The 12154-nt window shown below is 38.6% G+C and overlaps 1 protein-coding gene across 6 annotated transcripts in view; it reads left to right on the top strand.

Annotated features, from left to right (window-relative positions):
* Nucleotides 1–12154, top strand: part of WDFY3 (WD repeat and FYVE domain containing 3) — a 363148-nt gene that overhangs the window by 61601 nt on the left and 289393 nt on the right. For 4 of the 6 annotated variants that reach the window (XM_089670541.1, XM_089670539.1, XM_089670535.1 and 1 more), the window contains exon 2: nucleotides 2222–2339. The exons of 1 other annotated variant lie outside the window; for it this stretch is intronic. The gene's annotated coding sequence lies outside the window, so the exon portion shown is untranslated. The remainder of the gene's footprint in view (nucleotides 1–2221; nucleotides 2340–12154) is intronic. One more of the 6 variants, XM_089670536.1, reaches the window with a different exon arrangement.

Genomic DNA, 12154 nt, shown 5'->3' with positions numbered 1-12154 from the left:
GACTTAAATCCGATTGAGAACCTCTGGTGGGACTTAAAGAAAGCAGTTGCAGTGCGCAAGCCTAAGAATGTGACTGAACTGGAGGCCTTTGCCCATGAAGAATGGGCGAAGATACCCGTAGATCGCTGCAAGACACTTGTGTCAAGCTATGCTTCACGTTTAAAAGCTGTTATAACTGTAAAAGGATGCTGTACTAAGTACTAAGATTGAATGTCACTTGGGGGTTGAATAAAACTGATAATGCTGTGAGCACAGAAAAGACATTTGTGGTTATTTCATTATAACTGTTATGTTATATTTGTCTGACCTACAAGTGCCTCTTTAATGTAAATGTAAGCAAGATGACTGAATGATCAAAAGCAATGTCAAACTGGCCAAAACACTCAATTTCAGTGGGGGTTGAATAATTTTGGTCACAACTGTAAATAAAATGTTCACTTTTAATATTTTGTTGAGAATCCTTTACTGTCAATGATTGCCTGAAGTCTGGAACCCATGGACATTACCAAAGACTGGGTTTCCTCCTTTCTGATGCTTTGCCAGGCTCTAACTGCTGCTGTCTTCAGTTGTTCTTTGTGGGTCTTTCTTTTTGCCTTTAGTTTGGCCTTCAGCAAGTGAATTGCATTCTCAATTGGGTTGAGACCAGTTGATTGACTCGGCCATTGCAGAATATTCCACTTCTTTTCCTTCAAAAGCTCTTGGGTTGCTTTTGCAGTGTGTTTTGGATCATTGTCCATTTGTACTGTGAAATCATTTTTGCTGCATTTGGCTGAATCTGAGCTGACATTATATCTCTAAACACTGCAGAATTCATCCGGCTGCTTCTGTCTTCTGTCACATCATCAATAAACACCAATGACCCAGTGCCACTGGAAGCCATGCATGCCCATGCCATCACACTGCCTCCACCATGGTTTACAGATGATGTTGTGTGCTTTGGATCATGAGCTGTTCCAAGCCTTCTCCACACTTTTTTTTTTTTTTCTTCCCGTCATTCTGGTACAGATTAATCTTAGTTTCATCCCTCCACAGAATGCTTTTACAGAACTGGTCTGTCTTTTTTAGATGTTTTTTGTCAAAGTCTAATCTGGCTTTTCTATTCTTCAGGTTTATGAATTGTTTGCACCTTGTGGTGAACCCTCTGTATTTGCTCTCATGAAGTCTTCTCTTGATTGTAGACTTTGACAAAAATACTCCCACCTCCCTGGAGAGTGTCCATCACTTGTCTGGATGTTGTGAATGGGGTTTTCTTTACCATAGAGAGGATCCTGCGATCATCCACCTCTCTTGTTTTCTGTGGACTTCCATGCCTTTTTATGTTGCTGAGCTCACCAGTGCATTCTTTTTCCTCCAAAATGTAGTAAACTGTTGATTTGGCCACTCCTAATGTTGCTGCTTTTTTCTGATGGATTCGTTTAGATTCTGAAGCCCTAAAATGGCCTGTTTCACTTGCATGGACAGCTCCTTTGAACGCATGATGTAAATTCACAGCAATAGATTCCAAATGCAAATACCACACTTAGAATCAACTCCAGACCTTTTACCTGCTTAATTGATGAAATAATGGAGTAGCCGACACCTGGCCATGAAACCGCTTTTGATTCAATTGTCCAATTACTTTTGGTCCCTTGAAAAAGGGGTGATGGATACTCTTAAGAGCTGTAATTCCTAAACCCTTCCTCCAATTTGGATGTACGTACCCTCAAATTAATCCTGAGCGTGTACAATTTCAGCCCATATCCATTATATAACTATAGCTTGAATATGTTTTGGTAAATACCTGAAAAAAACTAACATTTTGCCTGTGTCCAAATATATATATGGACCCAACTGTATGTGTCAAATCCATCACTGCTTCTTTTGACATCTTTCAGCGTCCCCTAGTAATGACTACTCTTTAAGGTTTAAACGTATTGATCCAGCACTCAAGGATGCAGTACAGTCTATGTTCACTTTGGGTTATGCAGAGCTCATTTCATGCTTGCCTTTTGCTTTATTTCTTGTTCCTTTTTGTATAATGCCATCAAATGCATTTTTGGGTTTTGTCTCTGGCACATTCTGTTGTTAATATTTGTGTACTTGATTTTGTTCCTAGTAATTTGTGCAGAATATGTTGGAGCCTTATAAATAATAGCACCAAATATTATGACTGCATTTTCCTGATATTTCATGAATTCAAAGTCTTTTTATAGAACTTCATCTCAATTATTTGTTTCTTTAGGGGAAATAAAGAAAGGAGAAAGTGACAATACTACTGTCAAAGAAAAAAAATGATGCCGCAGTATTGGCCTCCGTGCTCTGGATAAAAACCTAAAAAGCTCTGGTCCATATTCTAAAAGGTTGGTACTGTACTTGCTTATACTTCTTCCATCCTGCTGTTCCGTCCTTGTACTTTCAGAAAGCTTACGTGATACTTGATACTGGGAATATGGGAATATATCAACTATTTAATAATGCATGTGCTTCAGTATCATTACAGAATATTAATCTTCGGAAAATATGTATAGCTATTGCATCTTTGTGTATGTTTTGGTGATTGTACTCTGAAAATGTTAGCTCATGCTACAAATATAAAAAACCTATATAGATTCTGTTTAAGATAAATCTGTAATGTAATATTTTTCAGAAATGATAGTCCCAAACTACATGGGTGACTGTAAATCAATTACATTACACTGGATAAGATATATCTTAAAAAAGACCAGCAAACACACATGTACTAAAAAAATACGTGACTACAACTAAAGCAATATGCTCACATTTCTATACTTGTCTTGATTTTCTTAGTTCTTGAAGGTCTTTTATAATTTAGTTGGCACTCCTCCATTACTATATTGCTGGATGGTGATGATAGCAGGCATGTGCCCATTTTAACCAAGATCCAATGTGTAACAATAACATTGAACGTATATAGTTGGCAATGGTGCTGTTTAAAACTATGAGTGTATATAAAAACTATTTTTTATATACACTCATCGAACAATTTATTAGGTACACCTTGCTAGTGCCAAGAAAATATCCCCCACACCATTACACCACCGCCAACTTGAATTGTTGATACAAGGCAAGATGGATCCATGTTAACATCTAGCAATAATCAACACCGTGCGTGAATTGTGGTCCCACTCCCTGCTCACCTTGACCATTGACCTATAAGTTATAATAGGCCAAAAATGCTTTATAAGGAAAATGTGTCTCCAAATTTCTGATCCGTGACGTGTTCCTTCCACGTATTATGCCACTTTAAACTCCAGGTCCGTGCAAAATAAAACAAAAGCATATCATAGTGCAACACCGTTTTTGTATAACCAAAAATTAAAAGTGCTACAATATTCACTCACATTAAACAAATTATATGTTACTCTGAATTGAAGTGAACAATAATATGTATTGCTCCACTGTGCCGACTATATTGTGGTGTTTCCCATCGCCAGATATCAAATTCTGCTTATCCGCTGCCATTCCTTAGTAGCTACTTCATTCATTCTGGCCCTGTAGCTTCCCTGGCGGTATTCCCGAGTGTAGCTCGCGGTAAAGTTTCAGTACCACAAGCGGTAACCCCGAGCTACACTCGGGCTTACCATGCGGAACTGCTCTGGGATCTGTTCACTTACCTTGTCCTGCGTTCCCTCGATGTCCCTCCTACAGTGTCCCCGGCAATGTCTTCTGGGTTCCATCCCCTGCGAGTGTTGGGATGTACGGGGGACAGAACGGCGGGAAATTTGAAAATGGCAAAAAGTGACTCACTAAATACACTAAAATCACTTAGTAAAACATTACTGTATCAAACCATTTCACATACATTTTGTCCCTAGTGCTTCTCCTGTGCCCTGCCTGCATTTTTACTGTTCTTTCTGCCTGGAAACTGAGAAATGTCCATGGCATCCAAAAAGCGTCCCTTTAGGTCAAAATCGGTTTTAGACCAGCTAGAGAACAGCGATGGTAAATCAGAACCACTTACAGAATTGAGCGATAATGATTCGTGGGGAAATTTGTCATCAGACACTGAAAAGGATTTTGCGACTTTGCTCCGTGATGTGCGAACTTTTCGCTGTATTTCAAATTTCAGTGTTTTTGGTTTGATTATATTATTGAATTACATTTTTTATTATATTATTTTTTATGATTATTTATTAAATTATAATTTATGATTTCGTGTTTCAAATTGTAACCTACCGGGGATGTTTACTAGACTCTTGTTCGGACAGATTTCAGTGAGTTATCCCTAAAAATTACAGGCCTACAATAAAAAAAATACATATTTCCATGCAAAAAAAGTACCGCTTTGAGCATAGAAATATGGACATAATCAGACCGCTAGGGAGGTTAAGGGAACATACGCTCAGATATCCAGTGGGATTAAGGTGTATATGATCAAAGATAATAGGAATAGATCATAGTGCAACTTGATAAAATGTAAACACTTTTATTCAAGTAAAAAATTCACTCAAAGGTAATGAATCAAAAGCATATCATAGCCAATCAAAATGGTTTCTCACATCAGTTGTGCTGGTTTTAGCGTGACCGGAAATTACGTCACAAGGCTCTACCTGATGCGGTGCGTCACAGGTCACGTGACTTCAGGGTAAGTGGTGTAATGCGTAGGGGAGAGGCTTGATGATGTCACAACGCTTGCAGTCAGCTGACCCACTCCAGAGAGAGTTCGCGAAGGGGAATCCGGAGAGAGCTTGCACAGCCAGAGGGTGTCAGCTACGTTGTATATCTTTTTTATGTGCAATATTGGGTGCAATGGAGCACCTGTACCGTGTGAGTGGCTCTTGTATATTTTCATAAAATGAAAGTTTTTAAACGATAAAGCACTATTGGTTTGCCTATGTATTTTATATATGTGTGCTGAGCGGAGGCGAAGGAGTTAGAAGAAAGAGCTGAATCAACAATGAAGGAGAATCTTGGTAGAAGTCCTACCATCAATATATGTCCACCTAAAGGACACAAGCCAATTTTTACCAAACTTAGTTGTGGGGTCAAAAATTTCAGGTGAGAGCACAACTGGTATCATTGTTGGTGGAGGTGCACTATATATGAAAAAAGGAAGATTTTTGACTACAAGTCTTTTGAATTGAAAGGACTACGATGTGGAGATGGACTGTGTTCGTTCATAGTCATTGTGCATATTGTTTATTACATTTTTTCACTACCTAGTTCACATTGGGATTATTTTAACGCCACTATTTTCATGTCACGATTTGTGTTTTAGAAAAGCGCGGCACGGTTATTGTTTGTTATTTAGCACATTTTATATGAGTAAGTGTGGGTGGTTTTTTTATTTTTTTAACTGATTTTTTTATTTTTGAGATAATATAGAATTTCTCATGGGTTCTTATTTATAACTGTCATGATGTGGGGAAAAAACCATGACAGCTCCCAGAAAAAAATGGTCCCTATAGGCACAAGCTGTGGATATTATTTTATACTATGTGCAGAGGTAAACTTCTTTTTACACAAGTTCTTTAAATTGTTCTTCTAAGGTCAGTTTTGAACGTTTAAAATGTCTGTCTTGATGCCACCAGCATAGTACATCTACTAGGTTTATTTTAATAATGAAATATTGCCCTCTTTTTATACACCTTTTTTATCTTCAAATTTGTTTTACTTTCTTTTGTGACACAGGCTGGTGTACTGGCATGCAAATAGATTTTTCCTGTAACTGGGATTTCAGCTTTCTAATATTGAACAATTTTCCTGTCTATTCTTTTCTGTTTTGCTTATTTGGCTTTTTTTTTTGCTTTTATTGGGAAACTGCAAAACATTTTGTTTATTCCATTTAATAGATGTTAATGGCAGTAATGATTTTAGCTCCGTGTGCATCTATTCGCTTGCATGAAATATACTCCACCAGGGTTAGTTTTGACCTGCCTATTGTCCGCACACTAATGAAATGGTCAATACTCACAAGGACACAGGGAAAAACTATGTTTTTGCTCTTTAAATGGTGCACCGATTTTTCTGCAAACGTATTTTCACTATGCAGTAACCATAAATCTTTTTTTGAAATGCCTACGTCCTTGACTTATCCTTGCAATACATTGTGCTGGAAGTCCCCTTCAAGCAATACTGTTAAGTGAAAGAAATTATAAAGCCAGTGAATGGTGTGTGCTCCAAGGCTCTGTAGAATGGAACACAATTAAACTACTCCTTAGCGAATCGCCCACTCCCTCATAGATCTATAGAGGACCATCATCTACCTCTTGTTTCTCCCTGTCAGGTTGTGTAAAACAAGAGCTGATGTTGTGGTCAAGGGTGTTATGTCTTCCTGCATTCAGAGAAAGGATTAGATTTTTCAGCGCTTATTCCCTTGTGCGTTTTATCTTTGCAGATGTAATCTGACTTGTCTCTAGAGACTTCTAGTAGGGTGGTGTGAAGAAACCATGCCAACTACTAGACAGTCTCTAGGATAGGAGTGTGTGTGTTGGATTTGATGAAAACATCTCTATGGTAATTTTTGAGAGGATATTGTAGTGGCTATTGTTGTAAGAAGATGAATTTGAAGCTGTTCTGCATTTGCTGATGGAAAAGTATCTACAGATTTTTCATATGTGGCTTGGTTAATACCTGTTTGTTAATACGAATGGATTTCCCTATGTTCATATAAGACCATGCCAACCTGAGACCTTGTAATTGCAAAAATGACCCAAGGTACCAGAGGACATTTTGCTAGCATAATGGATCTCTTTTTATTTTTTTTTTGTGTCTGGCAAGCTACTTACAACATATTTATAGCAGCCTCTTTTACTCCAAAGGAGACCTTAAAATATTTTCAGGTCTTGGGGAACCCCTGAAAACAATTTATCGGGGAGACAGTGGGGACAAATGCCCTTCCTCGGTGGTGGTCTAAATGGTAACCTTACAGACCACTTAAAACCCTAATTAGTGTCATACCACTGGATCTGCTGAATAGCATTGGCCTTGGAACCATGTAGGGAACTATGTAGGCGCCATCAGATGGGAGGTCATTCAGCCAAACGTTCAAGGACCCCTTAGCAACCTCTATAGGAACCTTAATTGAGAACGTATGATTCAGGGGACGGTTGGGAGCAGGCATAATTTAAACACCCGCAGGGTGAACAGTACTGAGAATTTGTTGGAACATTCATGAATGTATATTATAGGCTGTGTTGCCTAACCAGTGCATGTAAATTTAGAGTGGTGCATAAAGGATGTTGCAGCCAGACTAACCTGCAGGAGCAGTTTCAATGGACACAGATCTTGTAAAGTGTACCTGTCATTAAAGAATTTGTGTATGTATGCTGCTAAGTTTTTTTTTTTTTTTTTTTTTTTTTTTTTTTTTTTTAATTAAACGTTTTTCATAAGATAAAAATGAAAGGTACTTGCATAAATTCCATTCAGGCAATACAAAAATATGCATACATGTATACAAGAACACAATACAGTACAAATTTGGATACAATAGGCACAAAGGAAGATTTTAGCTTTGCTAAATTAAGATTGTGCGGACCAGTCTATCTCATCTCGTAAGCAAAAACCCACAAAACGGGTACAATGAGAAAAGAAAAGTCAAGTCAGCTACAGTAAGAAAAAGGGGAAAGAACAAGGAGTCGTAAAGAAGAGGGGAATCCAGTTTGACCGGGCATGCCAGCTTCTCCATAGCACATCCATCAGGGTTATGAGTCATGTGTCACAAGTATGATCTCAAAATATGAGCGTTTAAGAAGTCAATCTAGATGTACCACGTTGCTGTGAATTTAGAATATTTTTCTTGGATACTTGCTGTGAGCTCTTCCATAGGAATAATTTAATTCAGTTCAGTCACTTATTCCCTAATACTGGGCAGAGTGGAAGATTTCCAGTGTCTGGGTATTATACACTGGGTCGCAGTGATTAGGAAGCATTACCAACCTTTTTTGGTGAACATGGGAATGTTGATAATATGGCTAATTCAGATGCTACAGTGAAGTCCATGCCTGTGATTTTACACGAAGCTGAAATATGACTTCCCAAAACGGCACCAGCAGTGGGCAGGACCACCACATGTGTAACATGGAGCCCATGTCACCACCACATTACCAACAATGTGTGGGGGGGGAGGGGGTGTGATAGCATTTTGTGCAATCTCCCAGGGCATCTGTAACTCCTAGCCATTATTTTAACGGCACGTGGACATTCAGTTTTACTAATGCACAAGGCCTCAAAGGGAGTCCGGTCTCTTTCTATTACGCCCAATTTATTTAGGTGGTTGTAGAATTGCTGAAGTTGAAAGTAAAAAAGCCACTTACCTGATGTATATTGCCATTGATGTCCTCTTTTTTTTCACCGTGTTATTTGCTCGGCTGTCATGATGATACTTTTGGCTTTATTGTCACTGATCCAGGAAAGGTATAGACATAAGAAATGTGTTGCTTTTATGACACTGATGTATAGCACGTGTTCCCTGACTCACAAAAGGTATTGAAGACAGTCATAGTATGCATTTTTAGAAGGAGGCCAGCAATGAAAGCCCTCAAACCTTCCACATGGCAAGCATGTTCCAATTGCTGTCTCAGGGCATATGTTCCTTCAGTAAGTAGCTCAAAGCTGGCAATATACAAACAGCTTTTCAAATGAATGTTCATACAGACGTTCTTAGTACATTCGATTACCTGACTAATGTTCAAAACTACTTCAAAGTTTTGTTTGCTTTCACTCTTGATTTTGGAATGAATGAGGGAAAACCACAATCACTCGTTTTATATAAGAATTTTCCATCTTTCTCGTCACGATGGCCAAAAGTGAACAGCGATTTGACCCCACTAATGATTAGAAAATTGAATGAACATTCTTAAAACCAAACAAAATCCTACTAGCGTATGACCAGCTTTACTCAGTCTACTGCTATGGCTATGTCTGTGGGTAATCTAGCCATGGACTGATTGGGGTCAGATGATCTAATACATTATATCTGTTACAGAGCTTGATTTTTATAAACTGTTTTGTATTGTCTTGTGAAGTGGTGTTGAGGCCATTGCCGTGTTTTTGAGAAGAATTTGCTCTTAAGGCTTGTCACCTGATTTGGGGCAAAAGGTAAAAAGGTAAGTACAATATGCGGCCTAAACATGTGAAGAGACCCCTGTCCTCCACATAATGGGTCCACCAGTGTGATGCAAATTACTTGATAGGGGGCAGCTCACTTTGCTGAGGTGATCCAGAAAGAAACTCCTCTTACTACCATCACACAATGCATTGGGTTTTTTTTTTTAAATCAGAATCGGCTACCAACATGTAATGGGATTCACACCAGTGCATGTATCTAATGTGTTTTGCTGCTGTATAAACCCCCCCCCCCCCCCCCCCAAAAAAAAACAAACAAAAAAACAAAAACAAGCTACAGCTTTCATCCTGGGGATGAAACCAATCAGGAATGTGTTCTGTGATCATCAGTTGAGTTTTTGTGAGTAAATTATGTTTACTCACCATTTTTTTGGGGGGCTAGAATCTCAAACTTTGACACTCTCTTTGAAGACTTTTTCTTAAGGTCCTGTACATACTAGATGTTTAGGCCTAGCCCTAGAGCATGGGACTGTTGAGTTTAGCTGTGGGCAGAGGGCACAAAAACATGGCCAAGCCCTGCTGCCGACCGTCTTGCAGACTTCACAACAGTTTGACCCCTGCTATTTCATATCGGGAGTACAGTGAAGGATCACAATATCGGTAGTACAGTGTTGGCCAGTACTACAGAGAATGTTTTGGGGATATTATTTCAGATGACTACACAATAAGTATGGCCAGGTAGTGGCAAAAGCATGTAGAAGTCTAGGATGCATCACTAGGGGGATTATCAGCAGGAAGAAGGTGATCCTGATTCCTGATCTTTAGTAAAACGTATTTAGAACACTATACTACTACTATTACTACTACTACAATAGGGCTGTCCCCCACATTGCAAGGGTTAAATGCTCCTTCTCTTGGGAACTTGAGAGATCTAGGGTACTCTTGAAAGGCAGCTTTACTTATCCGATTCTTAGTTGCCGAAGGCTTCTTCTGTGTGTCTAGATCAGTCCCTGAAGCCTCTTTTTCCTTGCATTCTGGTTGTCTAAGGTCCTCTGATATAATCGAGAGCCATGCAGGACCCACAGCCCCGCAAAGAATGTGAGGATGCTGAGGAACATACTTTTTCCGGGGCATGGAGGAGCAGAGGACCGGATAGGTAAAACTGCTTTTCCTGTCCCTTTTGACAGAAACTAGCATTTAACCCGCACAGGGTGCGCACAGCTACAAGATATGGTTTTTCAGTTTTTCCAGGAGCTGGGCTTTAAGAAGTTCATTTTCTAATTGGACAAGGCAAGGGTGGGTGAGTGTAGGCAGCAGGCGACATGTCATTTATGCTAACATGAAACGTTAATGTGCTGAAGCACATAGTTTGGGAGCAATTGTTCTAATCCTTTTTATTTATGCAGTTTAACATAACAGTGATGAGAAGATTTACATCATTTCAGCTGCAGGTTTTCCTAATAATTTATATTATGAGGGGTTATTTTATGAGACTAGCATTAAATATCTAATGCAGTATTAGGAGGTTGGTAGATTGTATATGTATTAGAATGATAATTGGTATATGGGATAGGATAGCTAGGTAATCTCATTACTGGTGGGTATGAACCTTCTGTCTTTCAGCCATAAGTGTAATGTGATTAGAGCATGGAATTTTAAATTGAATTTCTATTCACTTTAACAATAAGTGTAGATGCCAAAAAAAAAGTGAAGCAGGGGGTTTGTATCAGCTGTAAAGATTGCATTACAGCATTAGCTGAGATAGAATAACTTTTCATATATAAGAAGAAATTGAAAAAGACGTGGCATTAATGGAACAAATCTATTCTCCACTGTTCTTGAATATACTGTCTGCATGAATACTTTCATATATAATATGGGACGTACGTGAATATAGAGAAACACATATAAAATTAACAAAAATTCAGCATCTGTATTTTCACAAAATATAATATAAGTTCCTCAGTACCACATATAACTTGCGTGGGCTAGTTTTTAGGTTGCTACTGTTGATTAAATCTGTTCCAGAAATAAAAAATGTGTATGCAATTTTGTCTGGTGTTTTATAAGTGTATATGTTTGGAATGCTATTTAAAAGAGGTTTGGATTGATTGGGCAATTACTACTCTCAGAGGATGCTCAGTTGCGGTCTCTTGGTATGCGTTCACTTTTGTTGTTTCGGTGTCCCAGTAATAGCACTTTACAGAGTATAACTTAGGCTAAACATTTGTGTGGAGGCAGCTTTATTTTGGTATACGTGTTTGTTTGAATGAATGATGACATTGTCTACCTCAAGTCTTCAAATATATTTGGTCTTTTGCTTAATTGATGATCACTTCTTATGGCTGTTGGAGTTCTCTCCTTGTTCATCCAGATACTATCGATTTATGTCTAGCAGGAGCTATCCAGGAGTGTGCTGGTAATATCATCTGGGTTTTATGTTTTGTTCCCTGAAGAAGTGGGTTGCATCCCATGAAATGCGTTGGAATTTACAAGCAAAACACCTCTCATGGTCTCAAGTGGATATCAATCAATTACTTGTTTTTCAGCACTTATGACATGGTTCAGTTAGGTGTTTTGTCAATACCATTTATGTCTCCACTGCCAACCATGCATTTTTATTTATTATCTCCATAGTTTGTGTCCCTATGTAGTGGCTGCGGTTCATTGTGGCTGACACCCAGTGTCTAGGATGTCACCCACGACTTACTGTGAACTTTTTCTTTTGTTGATTGTAATTTTTGTTTTTTCATGTATATGTCTATCAATTTTTTTCCACCCATATGTGGTTTTTGTAACCTAATAAAAGGTGTCCAATTTTATCTATTGCCTATACGTGTTTTACTATATTTCTAATGTTATGGTGTGGTACCTTTTTTTAAAGCCCCATTAGCTTTTTTTGGGTAGGGTTTCTTCAGCTGTGTTTCTTAGGTGTGTGGTACCAGTAAAGCCAATTTACAAGGCTAGGTAGAGTTACTTTCTCTCCATCTCCCACCCTCCCCATTATTCAGACCGCTTTTTTAATCCGAGTATATCATCAAGTCCGTTAAATTCCTGGGATCTTGATCTGGTCAGTTAAGTAGCAGAAGGAGTTGTTAATCAGTTTCCGCTGCTTTGGTGTTAATGAAATTAACAACCGGTGCACAAG

The sequence above is a fragment of the Staurois parvus genome, unplaced genomic scaffold (assembly GCF_062004578.1).
Source record: "Staurois parvus isolate SC_StPar_1 unplaced genomic scaffold, SC_StPar_1.0 ptg000091l, whole genome shotgun sequence".
In the NCBI taxonomy this organism is placed as follows: Eukaryota; Metazoa; Chordata; class Amphibia; order Anura; family Ranidae; genus Staurois; species Staurois parvus.
The sequence above is the reverse complement of the archived record's forward strand: the minus strand, read 5'-3'. Positions and strand labels throughout refer to the sequence as shown.